Below are 15884 nucleotides of genomic sequence, written 5' to 3'. Positions count from 1 at the left end.
GTATCTCTATCTTTATCTTTATGCTTTATTCGTATATCACCATACCCATTTGAGTCTGCCTGACTAAGATTTACAAGGTGACCATAGCTTGCTTCATACCAACAATCTCCGTGGGATCGACCCTTACTCACGTAAGGTATTACTTGGATGACCCAGTGCACTTGCTGGTTAGTTGTGCAAAGTTGTGTAGTGATCACAATTTCGCGCACCAAGTTTTTGGCGCCGTTGCCGGGGATTGTTTTGAGTATGGACAACTGACGGTTCATCTTGTTGCTTAGATTAGGTATTTTTCTTCAGAGTTCTTAAGAATAGATTCTAGTGTTTCATGATGATCTGTTGAAATCTGGCTGGCTGAGAAGCCATGTCTAATCTTATTGGACCGAGGTTTCAACTTATCATCACAAGAGCTTGTTGATTTCTATCAATCTTGCTATTGGAGCAATGATCTGCTAAGGCTTGGCTGGCCATTGGCCATGTCTAGTGTTTTGGACCGAAGCTTTCTTTGAAAGCTTGGCTGGCTGTGAAGCCATGTCTAATTCCTGGACCGGAGTCTTAGACTAACATTGCAATGATTCCTGGAATCCAAATTGAGAATTCTGAAACCTTTATTTTCTATTTTCATATAATTTTCGAAAAATCCAAAAAAATTTACAAAATCATAAAAACAAAAAAATATTTCATGTTTCTTGTTTGAGTCTAGTGTCTAATTTTAATTTTGATGTCTTGCATGCATTGTTTATTTGATATTGGTTCTATTTTCAAGTCAATAGTACAGGGAACTGAAGATTCAGAACATGCAGCAGAGGAATTACACAGAAAAAGCTGGGCGTTCAAAACGCCCAGTGAAGAAGGACAGACTGGCGTTTAAACGCCAGCCAGGGTACCTGGTTGGGCGTTTAACGCCCAAGAAGGTAGCATTTTGGGCGTTAAACGCCAGAATGGATACCATTCTGGGCGTTTAACTCCAGGATGGCACAAGGGGGAGGATTTTGTTTTCAAAATCAATTTTTTTCAAGTTTTCAAAGTTTTTCAAAATCAAATCTTTTTCAAATCAAATCTTTTCAATCAAATGTTTTCAAAATCAATTTCTTTCCTTTTTCAAAGATACTTACTAACAATTAATGATTTGATTGAACATTTTAAGTATGTTGCCTTTTCTGTTGAGAAAGGTTTAATGTTTGAATCATATCTTTTCTTGTTAGGCAAGTCATCAATCTTTTTTGTTTTCTAAAATCAAATCTTTTTTTTAAAATTGTTTTCAAAACATATCTTTTCAATCATATCTTTTTAAAAGCATAATTTTTTTTTCATATCTTTTTAATCACATCTTTTTCAAAATAGTTTTCAATCATATATTTTTGACTTCTAATTTCAAAATCTTTTTCAAAAATCACTTGATTTCTTTCCCACTCTTGGTTTTCGAAAATCAAATTAAAGTTTTTCAAAATGTTTTTAAAAATTTTTTTTATTAATTTTCGAAAATTCTCCTTCCCTCTTCTCACATCCTTCTATTTATGGAGTACCACTCCTCCTCAATGCACTAATTCGAACTATATCCCACTAAGTTCGAATTCTTCTCCTTCTTTCTTCTAATTTTCTGTTCTTCTGACACCTCAAGGAATCTCTATACTGTGACATAGAGGACTCCATATTTTCTTGTTCTCTTCTCTTTCTTATGAGTAGGAGCAGAGACAAAGGCATTCTTGTTGAAGCTGACCCTGAACCTGAAAGGACCTTGAAGCGAAAGCTAAGAGAAGCTAAGGCACAACTCTCTATAGAGGACCTAATAGAAATCTTCAAAGAAGAAGAACCCATGGCAGCCGAAAATAACAACAATGCCAACAATGCAAGGAAGGTGCTGGGTGACTTTACTGCACCTACTCCCGACTTCTATGGGAGAAGCATCTCTATCCCTACCATTGGAGCAAACAACTTTGAGCTTAAGCCTCAATTAGTTTCTCTAATGCAACAGAATTGCAAGTTCCATGGACTTCCATTGGAAGATCCTCATCAGTTCTTAGCTGAATTCTTGCAAATCTGTGACACTGTCAAGACTAATGGGGTTGACCCTGAGGTCTACAGACTTATGCTATTCCCTTTTGCTGTAAGAGACAGAGCTAGAACATGGTTGGACTCACAACCTAAAGAAAGCCTGGACTCATGGGAAAAGCTAGTCAATGCCTTCTTGGCAAAGTTCTTTCCACCTCAAAAATTGAGTAAGCTTAGAGTGGAAGTCCAAACCTTCAGACAGAAGGATGGAGAATCCCTCTATGAAGCTTGGGAAAGATACAAACAATTGATCAGAAAGTGTCCTTCTGACATGCTTTCTGAATGGAGCATCATAGGTATTTTCTATGATGGTCTCTCTGAACTATCCAAGATGTCTTTGGATAGCTTTGCTGGAGGATCTCTTCATCTGAAGAAGACGCCTACAGAAGTTCAAGAGCTAATTGAAATGGTTGCAAATAACCAATTCATGTACACTTCTGAAAGAAATCCTGTGAACAATGGGACAAGTCAGAAGAAAGGAGTTCTTGAGATTGATGCTCTGAATGCCATATTGGCTCAGAACAAGATATTGACTCAACAAGTCAATTTGATTTCTCAAAGTCTGTCTGGAATGCAAAATGCACCAAGCAGTACTAAGGATGCTTCATCTGAGGAAGAAGCCTATGATCCTGAGAACCCTTCAATGGAAGAGGTGAATTACCTAGGAGAACCCTATAGAAACACCTATAATTCTTCATGGAGAAATCACCCAAATCTCTCATGGAAGAATCAAGAGAGACCTCAACAAGGTTTCAACAACAATAATGGTGGAAGAAACAGGTTTAGCAATGGCAAGCCTTTTCCATCATCTTCTCAGCAACAGACAGAGAATTCTAAGCAGAACCCCTCTGACTTAGCAACCATGGTCTCTGATCTAATCAAAACCACTCAAAGTTTCATGACTGAAACAAGGTCCTCCATTAGGAACTTGGAGGCACAAGTGGGACAGCTGAGCAAGAAAGTTACTGAACTCCCTCCAAGTACTCTCCCAAGCAACACAGAAGAAAATCCAAAAGGAGAGTGCAAGGCCATCAATATGGCCGAATTTGGAGAGGAAGGAGAGGAAGTGAACGCCACTGAGGAAGACCTCAGTGGGCGTGCACTGACCTCCACTAAGTTCCCAAATGAGGAACCATGGGAATCTGAGGCTCAAAATGAGACCATAGAGATTCCATTGGATTTACTTCTGCCATTCATGAGCTCTGATGAGTATTCTTCCTCTGAAGAGGATGAGTATGTCATTGAAGAGCTAGTTATTAAATACCTTGGAGCAATCATGAAGCTAAATGACAAGTTATTTGGAAATGAGACTTGGGAGAATAAACCCCCTTTGCTCACCAAAGAACTGGATGACTTGTCTAGGCAGAAACTACCTCAAAAGAGACAAGATCCTGGGAAGTTTTCCATACCTTGTACCATAGGCACCATGACCTTCAAGAAGGCTCTGTGTGACATAGGGTCAAGTGTAAACCTCATGCCTCTCTCTGTAATGGAGAAGCTAGGGATCTTTGAGGTGCAAGCTGCAAGAATCTCATTAGAGATGGCAGACAACTCAAGAAAACAAGCTCATGGACTTGTAGAGGATGTTTTGGTGAAGATTGAAGACCATTACATCCCTACTGATTTCATAGTCCTAGAGACTGGGAAATGCATGGATGAAACCATCATCCTTGGCAGACCCTTCCTAGCCACAGCTAAGGCTGTGATTGATGTTGATGGAGGTGAACTAATCATTCAAGTGAATGAAGAATCCTTTGTGTTTAAGGCTCAAGGATATCCCTCTGTCACCATGGAGAGAAAGCATGAAGAGCTTCTCTCAATTCAGAGTCAAACAGAGCCCCCACAGCCAAACTCTAAGTTTGGTGTTGGGAGGCCAAAACCAAACTCTAAGTTTGGTGTTGAACCCCCACATTCAAACTCTAAGTTTGGTGTTGGGAGGTTCCAACATTGCTCTGAGTATCTGTGAGGCTCCATGAGAGCCCTCCGTCAAGCTACTGACATTAAAGAAGCGCTTGTTGGGAGGCAACCCAATGTTATAGTTTATCTATTTTCTTTTGTTATTTTATTTTATTTTGTAGGTTGATGATCATAAGAAGTCACAAAATCAATTGAAAAAGCAAAAACAGAATGAAAAACATGAAGAAAAACAGCACACCCTAGAGGAAGAACCTACTGGCGTTTAAACGCCAGTAAGGTTAGCAGGTGGGCGTTTAACGCCCAGTCTGGCACCATTCTGGGTGTTTAACGCCAAAAAGGGGCACCAGACTGGCGTTAAACGCCAGAAAAGGGCAAGAACCTGGCGTTAAACGCCAGAAATGGGCACCAGCCCTGCGTTTAACGCCAGAATTGGCTCAAAACGTGATTTTGAATGCCATTTGGTGCAGGGATGACTTTTCCTTGACACCTCAGGATCTGTGGACCCCACAGGATCCCCACCAACCCAACCACTCTCTCTCTTCTTCACCCATTCACCAATCACCTCAACACCTCTTCCCCAAAAACCCTTCACCTATCAAATCCCATCTTTCTCTTCACCACTCACATCCATCCTTCATAAAACCCCACCTACCTCACCCTTCAAATTCAAACCACTTTCCCTCCCAAACCCACCCACACATGACCGAACTATGAGCCCCCCCTCTCCTATATATACCCTTCTTCACCCCTTCATTTTCACACAACCTAAACACCACTTCACCCCCTATTTGGCCGAACACTAAGCCACTCCCTTCTTCCTCATTTCTTCTTCTTCTACTCTCCTCTTTCTTCTTTTGCTCGAGGACGAGCAAACCTTTTAAGTTTGGTGTGGTAAAAGCGTTGCTTTTTCGTTTTTCCATAACCATTTATGGCATCCAAGGCCGGAGAAACCTCTAGAAAGAGGAAAAGGAAGGCAAAAGCTTCCACCTCCGAGTCATGGGAGATGGAGAGATTCATCTCAAGGGTGCATCAAGACCACTTCTATGAAGTTGTGGCCTTGAAGAAGGTGATCCCCGAGGTCCCTTTTTCACTCAAAAAGAGTGAATATCCGGAGATCCGACATGAGATCCGAAGAAGAGGTTGGGAAGTTCTTACCAACCCCATTCAACAAGTCGGAATCTTGACGGTTCAAGAGTTCTATGCCAATGCATGGATCACCAAGAACCATGATCAAAGTGTGAACCCGGATCCAAAGAATTGGCTTACTATTGTCCGGGGGAAATACTTGGATTTTAGTCCGAAAAATGTGAGGTTGGCATTCAACTTGCCTATGATGCAAGGAGATGAACATCCTTACACAAGAAGGGTCAACTTTGATCAAAGGTTGGACCAAGTCCTCACAGTCATATGTGAAGAGGGCGCACAATGGAAGAGAAATTCAAGAGGGAAGCCGGTTCAATTGAGAAGGCATGACCTCAAACCCGTGGCTAGAGGATGGTTGGAGTTTATCCAACGCTCAATCATTCCCACTAGCAACCGGTCCGAAGTTACTCTAGACCGGGCCATCATGATCCATAGCATCATGATTGGAGAAGAAGTGGAAGTTCATGAGGTTATAGCCCAAGAACTCTATAAGGTGGCGGATAAGTCCTCTACCTTAGCAAGGTTAGCCTTTCCTCATCTCATTTGTCACCTCTGTTATTCAGTTGGAGTTGACATAGAGGGAGACGTCCTTATTGATGAGGACAAGCCCATCACCAAGAAAAGGATGGAGCAAACAAGAGACCCCTCTCATCATGAGATCCCTGAGATGCCTCAAGGGATGCACTTTCCTCCACAAGACTATTGGGAGCAACTAAACACCTCCCTAGGAGAGTCGAGTTCCAACATGGGACAACTAAGGGTGGAGCACCAAGAACACTCCATTCTCCTCCATGAAATTAGAGAAGATCAAAGAATCATGAGAGAGGAGCAACAAAGACAAGGAAGAGACATTGAGGAGCTCAAGCACTCCATAAGACCTTTAAGAGGAAGAACAAGCCGCCATCACTAAGGTGGACCCGTTCTTTAATCTCCTTGTTCTTTATTTTCTTGTTTTTCGAAATTTTCATGCTTATATTTGACTATGTTTGTGTCTTATGATCATTAGTGTCTTAGTGTCTATGCCTCAAAGCTATGAATGTCCTATGAATCCATCACCTTTCTTAAATGAAAACTGTTTTTAATCACAAAAGAACAAGAAGTACAGGATTTCAAGTTCATCTTTAAAACTAGCTTAATTAGTTTGATGTGGTGACAATACTTTTTGTTTTCTGAATGTATGCTTGAACAGTGCATATGTCTTTTGAATTTGTGGTTCATGAATGTTAAAATTGTTGGCTCTTGAAAGAATGATGAAAAAGGAGACATGTTACTGAGGATCTGAAAAATCACAAAAATGATTCTTGAAGCAAGAAAAAGCAGTGAAAAAAAACGAAAAAGAAAAGGAAAAAAAGAAAGAAATAAAGTTGTGATCCAAGGCAATAAGAGTGTGCTTAAGAACCCTGGACACCTCTAATTGGGGACTCTAGCAAAGCTGAGTCACAATCTAAAAAGGTTCACCCAATTATGTATCTGTGGCATGTATGTATCCGGTGGTAATACTGGAAGACAGAGTGCTTTGGGCCACGGCCAAGACTCAATAAGTAGCTGTGTTCAAGAATTATCATACTTAACTAGGAGAATCAATAACACTATCTGGATTCTGAGTTCCTAAAGAAGCCAATCATTCTGAATTTCAAAGGATAAAGTGAGATGCCAAAACTGTTTGGAAGCTACTAGTCCCGCTCATCTAATTTGGAGCTAAGTTTAATTGATAATTTGGAGTCTATAGTATATTCTCTTCTTTTTATCATTTGATTTTCAGTTGCTTGAGGACAAGCAACAATTTAAGTTTGGTGTTGTGATGAGCGGATAATTTGTACGCTTTTTGGCATTGTTTTTAGTATGTTTTTAGTAGTTTTAGTTGAGTTTTTAGTATATTTTTATTAGTTTTTAGTTAAAATTCACTTTTCTGGACTTTACTATGAGTTTGTGTGTTTTTCTGTGATTTCAGGTATTTTCTGGCTGAAATTGAGGGACCTGAGCAAAAATCTGATTCAGAGACTGAAAAGGACTACAGATGCTGTTGGATTCTGACCTCCCTGCACTCGAAGTGGATTTTCTGGAGCTACAGAAGCTCAATTGGCACGCTCTTAACGGCGTTGGAAAGTAGACATCCTGGGCTTTCCAGAAATATATGATAGTCCATACTTTGCCCAAGATTTGAAGGCCCAAACCGGCGTTCAAAGTCACCTACAGAATTTCCAGCGTTAAACGCCGGAACTAGCACCTAAATGGGAGTTAAACGCCCAAACTAGCATAAAAGCTGGCGTTTAACTCCAAGAAGAGTCTCTACACGAAAATGCTTCATTGCTCAGCCCAAGCACACACTAAGTGGGCCCGGAAGTGGATTTTTATGTCATTTACTCATTCCTAGGCTACTAGTTCTCTATAAGTAGGACCTTTTACTATTGTATTGGGGAGATCTTTCAATCTTAGAATCTTTGTATCATGTTTTTATGATTGAACCCTCTTTGGGAGGCTGGCCATTCGGCCATGCCTAGACCTTGTTCTTATGTATTTTCAACGGTGGAGTTTCTACACACCATAGATTAAGGTGTGGAGCTCTGCTGTACCTCGAGTATTAATGCAATTACTATTGTTCTTCTATTCAATTCCGCTTGTTCTTTGTCCAAGATATCACTTGTTCTTCAACTTGATGAATGTGATGATCCGTGACACTCGTCATCATTCTCACTCATGAACAAAGTGACTGACAACCACTCTTGTTCTACAAGCATCTGAGGCTCTAGTGTTTATCTCTTGGATTCCTGATACACGATGCATGGTTGATCGCCTGACAAACGAGTGCTCGCCTGACAACCGAGCCAGCCATTCCGTGAGATCAGAGTCTTCGTGGTATAGGCGAGAACTGATGGCGGCATTCAAGAGAATCCGGAAGGTCTAACCTTGTCTGTGGTATTCTGAGTAGGATTCAATGATTGAATGACTGTGACGTGCTTCAAACTCCTAGCAGGCGGGGCATTAGTGACAGACGCAAAAGAATCGATGGATTCTATTCCGGCCTGACCGAGAACCGACAGCTGATTAGCCATATGCTGTGACAGAGCATAGGAACATTTTCACTGAGAGGATGGGAGGTAGCCACTGACAACGGTGAAACCCTTGCATAAGCTTGCCATGGAAAGGAGTAAGAAGGATTGGATGAAGACAGTAGGAAAGCAGAAAGACGGAAGGGAAAGCATCTTCATACGCTTATCTGAAGCTCTCACCAATGATATACATAAGTATCTCTATCTTTATCTTTATGCTTTATTCGTATATCACCATACCCATTTGAGTCTGCCTGACTAAGATTTACAAGGTGACCATAGCTTGCTTCATGCCAACAATCTCCGTGGGATTGACCCTTACTCACGTAAGGTATTACTTGGACGACCCAGTGCACTTGCTGGTTAGTTGTGCAAAGTTGTGTAGTGATCACAATTTCGCGCACCAATACCAAACTAGAATGTTTGGATTCAAGGCAAGGAACGAAGGCTTCATACCAGAGATGGTTTCCTTGGGTTATCTTTTAACTCTTCAACACCAAGGTGATGCTCAAAAGTCTTCTCTTTATCATCCGCACCTCGAGACAATTTATCAACCTCTTTAAGCACAACAAGGCATCTTCTAAGCAACTCCACTCTTTCAGGTTCCCTGTAGGTGATAACAGCTTCTTCCAATCTCTTAATTGTCTATGCAACACTTCTATAATTCCGAGCAGCCTATGCATACACACAACGTGAAATCAGTGTCCTCATTATTCTCATCACCTCACATCAGAACACTTCAGTTACAAATTAATTTAGCTCCAAAACAGTAACTTTACAATAATTCATTTATTTAATTACAAATGGGGAAAAACAAGTACTAGTTTAGAATATATGTAAAACAAACAGCTGAGACGAATAAAATTGAAGTCAATAAGTGACGTATGAAAAATTACTAATTAAGAATTTAAAACAGAAATTAACGTTGCAAGTACAGTTCTTAATCGATAAGAATTCCACATATCTATTTAAAAGGGGTTGTCACAAAATTTAGAAATAAATACTGGGAGTAGAGTTCCCAGGTCGTTTCCCAATGAGTTGCTAAGAGAGTGCGAATTATTGATTAGGGGGTTTCTCAGAAATTTGGAGTTTGGAGAATGGACAAATAAATAATTATAAATTAACAAGAGATTTTATGTAATTGAAATAAAGGCCTTGGTTGGAGAAGATTAATTGAAAGTTCTATCCTTGTTGGATTTTCCCAAGATAAATAATGATAGGTTGTTGTTTCTACTTAGTTAACCCTCAACCAATGAAGGAAAGTCAAGTAGTTAAGCTAACCCCAATTCACAAGTCCTAATCGTCTCCCTCGGGAAGGATTAGCATTAGTGACTAGAGAGCCAGCCAACAATTTCCAATTACTATTTAACTCTCGAGTCTTCCAACTCAAGGGTCTCCAATATTAATCAACCCCAAAGCCAAGTAAATGGATGCCAATTTCGCATTCATGTGAAGGGAGTAGACAGCAGACATGGCAATTAAACTCAATTGAAAATAATCAAGAAATAAAGAAGTTAAATAGAAAAGTATCCTTGCACTAATGAAATCCAAAATATAGGATATCCAATTGTAACTCTAAACAGGATAAATGGAAAATTAAAAAGAGTAAGGGAATAGAAAACAAACTAGAATAATAAAGACTTCACGGAGGTAGTAACTCTTTGTAATATCCAACTCAAAAGCATAAAGCTGGAATCTATGAATATAAAGAATCCTAGAGGAAGTAGTAGTTTTCTACCTCAGATTCAAAAAAACTAAAACTAAAACTATTGAATGAGTGAAATGTGGGAATGTGTGTTGAGTCTCTGCTGTCTCCTGGCTCTAGTCTGCGTTTCTGGGCCGAAAACTGGGTCCAAACGCAGCCCAAAATCACTCCCAGCGTTTTCTGCATTTTCTGCACACGTACGCGTGCGCGTCGATGGTCCTTTGCGCGTTTCGCATGTCCGCGGCAAGTACGCGTCCGCGTCCATAAAGAATGCGCCAAATTTGCCCGTGCGCGTCAAGTGCGCGTGCATGTCGGTCCTCGCTGGTCAGCTCCTTTGTTTTCTTGTGTTCCTTCCATTTTTGCAAGCTTCCTTTCCATCCTCTGAGTCATTCCTGATGTGCGGAAAACGATCCGACACAAAACTCACCGGCAAGTGTACTGGGTCGCATCAAGTAATAATAACTCACATGAGTGAGGTCGATCCCACAGGGATTGAAGGATTGAGCAATTTTAGTTTAGTGGTTGGTTTAGTCAAGCAAATCAAGTATTGGTTGAGTGATTTGTGTTTAACAGGAAGTAAAATTGCTTGAAATGTAAAGGGGGAAGGGAAAATTGCAGTAAATTAAAGAGCATGAAAGTAAACTAGCAGAATCTTAAAGAACAAGAAAGTAAATGACAGAAACTTAAAGTGCAAGAAATGTAAATTGCAGTAACTTGAATTGCAAGGAATATAAATTTGCTTGAATGTAAAAGGGATTTGAGGACAGGGATTGCAGAATTTAAACAAGAGAAAGTGAGTAGCAATAATCAATAGAACAGAAATTGCATTAGAAGCAATTGGAACTTAGACAGAAAATGAAATTTAAGTGCAGCAAGGTTCACAGAAGAACCAAAAATAAATTGGGATCTCAGGGCTCAAGAGACTAGGTAGCAGAGCCTAGATCTCAATTACCTTCCTAGATCCAAGTACTCAAAGCAATTAACAAGAAATAGAAGAAGAAGCAGTAAAGGAAATTGAAATTGAATTTAATTATGCAGAAAGCGATTAAAGAGATTTTGAATGGAGGTTGAGACAGAATTTCCTCAACTCTTCACACCCAAAACTCAAAACAAGAAAATTAAAAGTGCTCAGGCAAGAATGAGGAAGAAGAGAGATCAATTCTCCTCCCCAATTCTCTGAACTCTCGGTCAGGTTTCTCAAGGAAAGTGCAAAAGCTCAAAGCTCAAAGAAAGTGCCAAATTCAAAAGCAAAGCTAAAAGTTCAAAATAAAGGTCCTAATTACATCAAACTAACTCCTATTTATACACTTTCTATTCTTGAATATTGGGATTTGGGTGGGCTTTTGATTTGGTGAAGAAATGAATTAATTGGGAATTTTAATTGAATTTTCGGCCCAAAAATAATAGCTCCCAGGAGGCTGCCCTGCCCTTGTGGAGAGCAGGGCAGGATTTGGTGCGTGTTGGTGCTTGCTTGGTGCGGCTTGGTGCGCAGAACGCTGCCCTGCCCTCGCGGAGGGTAGGGCAGGAAAAATTGGTGCGCCAGAGATGTGCCACGGTGCGCCAGATTCATGCACCAACAAAATGCTGCCCTGCCCTCGCGGAGGGCAGGGCAGTGTTTCCAAAATGAAGTCCCGCGTTCGAATCCGGGCAGAAACACACGCTCATTCATTTTCCTTGGTTTCTTGGCACGGTAATGGAACTTAGTTCCTTGCTTCCTCATGGTCCCGTGTTCAACTCTTGTGGCAAGCATTTGGAGATATTTTACTTTGATTTTCTCCCCTTGTGAGCCCGATACTGCCCTTGTGGAGGGCAGGGCAACATTTTCTTCTTCTTGATTCCAAGGCACAAATTTGTGCTCTGCCCTTGTAGTGGGCAGGGCAGAGTTGCCTTCTATGCTTGGTTCCCTTATGTTGCCCTCCTAGAGGGCAGTGTGCCCTTGTGGAGGGCAATGCTTGCCTCCCCCATTGCATGCGGCACACTTTTCCTTCCTTTGACCACACTTTCTTTTCCTTGGGCCACATTTCCTTAGGCCACGCTTTTCCTTTTTTTCTTTTCTTCACCTACAATAAACCAAAACAACCACTCAAAGTATCACAAAATTCAAGAGACTTATAAATCAATTAAAATTCAATTAAAATTAGCTTAAACCTCATGATTTAACATTAATTTCATGGTGGTTGTTTGATTTAAAGAAGTTATGCATTTTCACTCTAAATCACTTACTTAGGATGCAAGAAAGTGCATAAATGCTAACAAAACAAGTGAAATTAGCTTGAAAAATGGGTATATGATGACTTGTCATCACAACACCAAACTTAAATCTTGCTTGTCCCCAAGCAAGCATCAAAACTAAGAGTAAATGATATGAATAAGAAAAGAGCACATATCCTTATTAGGCATATAGCAGAACTTGATCTATGGGGTCTTTATGCAGACAATGATAACTCAAGTTATTTTTTGCTGTTACATAATACACATTTTTCATCAAAGGTTTGCTAAACTTGCTGTTATAAGACTTACTCTTTACTCACTCCCTTGCTAACTTTTCTTTCTTATATTGCTTAACAAGCTTATTCTTTTGGAGGTTTTGGTGTTAAATGTTGCAGTAATAGCCTTTGGCTTTATTTGTTTCTTTCTTTTACTCAACATCTCTCCACCACAGACACATGGCTCACTAATTCTTCCTAGGATCATTGATGCCCAGCATCTCTTTGGATAACTAAATGTTCTGTATCTAAGTTGCTCTTTATTGTGGACTTTCAATTGGCCATCCCAAATCAGTTGATCTAAGTGACCGGGTTTTAAAATACCCCTTAGAATTTACTCATCCAAGCATATCTTAGTACAAGAACACCACAGGCATGTGTCCTAGGGTCCAAGCTATTGGTGTCCAACCTTTATTTTTTTTTGCTTTTCTTGCCATTTTGGCTTTTTCTTCTCCCTTTTCTTTCTGTTTTTGTTCTCAAGGGTTTATTAATAAGGGTCTTTATAACAGCAAGCTAACTCACACTTGAATGAGAATGATATTATGCAGCAATTATTTCATGAGTTATGCATTTAATCAAACACAGATACCACCATTAACTTCCATTCTACTTATGCAACATTGGATATTTTACTTTTCAATTCAAACCGAATCTCTTTTATTCAGGCATATGGGAAACAAGACAAAATTAAAGCTAAGTGATAAATGACAAGCATTATGCAGATCATTTCTCTAGCTACTTATTGAATAACAGAAAGTACAAGAAAAAGAAATAAAAGGAAATAAACAGTGGAGGCATATCATGTTTCAGACATGCTTCTCCTTATTAGAAGAGTTAAAGAAGGGGAATGAAAGAACTTTGCCACCTTCTATTGGTTGTGGCTGCTGCTTGATTCTCCCTTCTTCTTCTTTCTCTTCCCTATCTTGGAATAATCTCGGATCTCTTCACCAGGACATCTTCTACCCCAGACAGAATCTAAAAGTCCTGAGAGCCCAACATCTTCCAATCTTTTAAAGGTTGCCTCTGTATAGTGACGAGACCTTGCTTGTTGCTTGGCTTCAAATTCAGGGCATTGCTCAAATGGCTTGATCTGAGGATTGAGTGTTGGTAAATTATGGGTCAAGTACTCCAACCTTGCTTGCATGTTTTCATCATTCTCCATTCTTTGTGCATATCTCACTTCTCCCATGGTGTGATGAATATTCTTCCATTGATACAAGTTGTGACTGTATTCCCCTGCTTTATCTTGACTAAAATACAGCTTATCATATGATTCCTTGAATTCTTTGTATTGCTCTTTTTGTCCTTCAAGAATCTGAGCTTGAAATTCTTGCTGTTGAGTCATCATTTGCTGTTGCCATCTCTCTTGCTTCTCCTCTATTTGACGCTGCCAAGCTTCCCTCTCCTCTTTGTCTTTCAGATAGTGCTCCATAAACTCTGGATGGGGCTCTAGATATTGCGCTGGGCACCCCTGATTTTGCTCTTGTTGAGTCTGCATGAGTTGTTGAGATAGCTCTTCTATCGCCCTGTGTAACTGGCTCATGTCTATGGCATCATGAGCTTGATTTCGTCCTTCCTCTCTTTGTGATCTCCTTTGCTTGGGAGCTACCACCCCCTCGGGATCATCTTCTTCATTTATTCCTTCCATACTCTTCTTAGTGATCCCTTTTCCCTTTTTCACTTTTTCTGTATCCTCATCTTCAAAGATTACTCCAGCTTTGTCACATAGCCTGAGGATGGTACTTGGATGTCCAAGACCCTTTGATTTGCTTGTGCTATCGGCCATTTCTTGAATACTGTCAGCTATGAGTTGTGCAAGGTTGATCTCACCTCCATGCAAGATGCAGTATGTCAAGAGTGCTCGTTTGATTGTGACCCAAGAGGCGTTTCCAGTAGGAAGGATAGATCTCCTCACTATTTCATACCATCCCTTAGCCACAGGAGTGAGATTTATCCTCCTTAAGTGACTTGGAACTCCCTTTGAATCTCTTTCCCAATCTGTATTCTCCACACATAACCCCTGCAAGATCTCATCAGGATTGTTTTCTATCTGCAATCTGGTTTCATAACTGGGCTCTGCATAGGTTATGGTTCTCAACTTGAGGGCTCTTGTGATGGCAGCTGGGCTAAAACTCACTTCAACTCCTCTGACATAACTTGTGTAAGGAGCACTATTTTTGTTTTCTTTTGCAGCATTTGCATAGAACTCCCTAATCATAACTGCACTGATGTCAACAAGAGGAGCACATAAAAGTTTCCACCTTCTTTCTTTAGTGATTTGCCTCATGATGGGATATTCCCCATCTCTCAACTCAAGGCCTTTCTCATAAATGACATTCTTTGTCTCCATGAACCTATGATATCTCCCTTCATGGAATTGGGATCTAAATTTGGTTGCATCAAATGATGGAGGTTCGGCTACCATAGGTTCCTTTCCCGGCCTTCTTTTTGAACTTGAGGAGGCCATCGGATTTGAGGTAAGAAGAAAGAAAGAGTGAGAATAGAAGAAGTATGTGTTGTGTTTGGGATGAGTTTTGGTTCGGTTTTGTTGTGTGAGAAAAGGGAATTATGTTGGTTTTGGAAGTAGAAGAGATTATGGCTTTCATATGAAAATAGCTTGAATGAGAGTGTGTATACCGTGTTGGTGCCAACGGCTACTTATAGATGGATTCTTCAAGCTTTCCAACAAAACCATAATGAGAGAGAGGAGCTCGTTGGTGCTCATGAAGGGTTAAGATTGAGTTGTTCATCCAAGGAATGCATGAAATGGACGGCTTGCATGTGTTGTTGAGGCTTTGACGAGGATCCTTCTCCCATTGGCTGCATGCATTTAGGTGTTCAATGTTGCATGCATGCAAATTCTGTTCCCCATGAGCGCGTTCTTCTAGGCACATGTGATCATCCTCTCATAGCTTATCCTAGCCGTGGCCCCTCCTTGCTTTTGTCTCAATCTTTTTCTCCTGCATGAACTAAAACAACTAGCCTTAGATCATCAATATAGTCGTTGGCAATTAATTTGTATTAAAGGAAAAGAATTGTTTTGTTTTGTTTATTATTATAAAAAATTTTTTTATGGTCAATTGTGTCCCTTAATTAAAGATGCTAAAAGTTGGTGAACACCAAACTTATCTTTTATTGAGGGGGGTGGCTTAGCAATGCAAACCATTCTTCACAATTGATATATTTTTAAAGAAATTATTTGATGCATGATCCCTTTCTGTATGGTTTTGATTCCATAAATGGGAAATGATCCTCTGAACATTGTTGCACATGCAGACACCAAACTTAGTGTTTGATCATATGCTTCCTCAAAAAGAATTATGCATATGTTCTAAGAATAGCTCCCTTTCTTTTTGAAAAGCAAAAATTAAGTGTGCCTTCAGGGACACCAAACTTAGAAGTCTGACTTATGCTCTAAAATGTGCATTTATCAATTATGAAAGTTCAAAATCATACTCAGGAAATCATAGTTTATTAAAGAGAAGACAGAAATTTTAAATCATGGGTTGCCTCCCATGAAGCGCTCTTTTATTG

General features: G+C 40.0%; 1 non-coding gene across 1 annotated transcript; it reads right to left on the bottom strand.

The window, feature by feature from the left end:
* Window positions 1–2218: 2218 nt before the first annotated feature.
* LOC130952479 (small nucleolar RNA R71) lies at window positions 2219–2326 on the bottom strand. Its single transcript, XR_009074658.1, has one exon. It is a non-coding gene; the product is annotated as a small nucleolar RNA R71 (small nucleolar RNA).
* Window positions 2327–15884: the final 13558 nt, after the last annotated feature.

Source organism: Arachis stenosperma, chromosome 9 (genome assembly GCF_014773155.1).
Source record: "Arachis stenosperma cultivar V10309 chromosome 9, arast.V10309.gnm1.PFL2, whole genome shotgun sequence".
NCBI lineage: Eukaryota > Viridiplantae > Streptophyta > Magnoliopsida > Fabales > Fabaceae > Arachis > Arachis stenosperma.
Note: the sequence above shows the minus strand (reverse complement) of the source record. Positions and strands in the feature narration are given on the sequence as shown.